Raw genomic sequence first — 1,086 nt, 5'->3', positions numbered from 1 at the left:
TTGTTTAAGTTGATTTAATTAATTGTTTATTTAAATATATTTATTGAATTATTTATTTAATTAATTGTTTATTTAAATTTATTTATTCAATTATTTGTTTAAGTTGATTCAATTATTTGTTTAATGTTATTTAATTAATTAATTACTTTGTAATTACTCGCAGGATCGTGGACCGTTAAAGGTCATTACTCATGGATTGAAGTTGAAGAAGTTTTCTGAAGTTCCTGTGCCACATCCTCTAGAGCGTTGGATTCGGGAATCTGGGCTGCTACCTCTTTCTTCGGCCTACCTCACTATGGTTGATGCTGGTCTCGTCTCGGCATTTATTGAAAGATGGCACAGGGAGACCAGCTCATTTCATTTGCCATTTGGAGAGATGACCATTACTTTAGACGACGTAGCTACTCTCCTTCACATATCACCGAATGGTAAATTTTTTGATGCACCTGTGAATATGAGTACTAATAATGCTGCTAGAGCTGCACATGAGTACTTAGGTGCAACTTGGGAGGAATCTCTAGCTGAAATTAATTTTAATAAATGTGCCCAATATAGATTGCAGTGGCTGCGTGACTTATATAGTCGTCTCATTCAAACTAATCAATTTGAGTGTGCGGTTAGAGCGTATCTATTGCACTTAGTTGGCAGCACAGTTTTCGCCGATAAAACGCATACGCGTGTGGAGGCGAAATACATTAGTTTATTTATTGATTTAGATCGTTGTCGACACTATTCGTGGGCTGCCGCGCCATTGGTTTTCCTTTATGATAACATGGGAGATGGGGCTGTCCACGACACTCGACAGTTAGGAGGTTACATGACCCTTTTACAGGTATTGACATTTATTTAATTATTTTATTTATTAAGTTGTATTATTTTACTTATGTATTTAAATTAAGTTGTATTATGTTACTTATGTTGCAGTGCTGGATCTACGAACACTTCCCTAGGATCTGTAAGCGGGGCGATAGAGGTGCGGTTCCTGCACATCTTCCAAGAGCATGTAGGTGGATTGCAAAACATGCTGTTGAAGGTGGATTAGTGACCTATCGGCAGAGACTTGATGCTTTGTTGCTTGAGGATGTA

The sequence above is a fragment of the Cicer arietinum genome, chromosome 6 (assembly GCF_000331145.2).
Source record: "Cicer arietinum cultivar CDC Frontier isolate Library 1 chromosome 6, Cicar.CDCFrontier_v2.0, whole genome shotgun sequence".
Lineage (NCBI taxonomy): Eukaryota > Viridiplantae > Streptophyta > Magnoliopsida > Fabales > Fabaceae > Cicer > Cicer arietinum.
Note: the sequence above shows the minus strand (reverse complement) of the source record.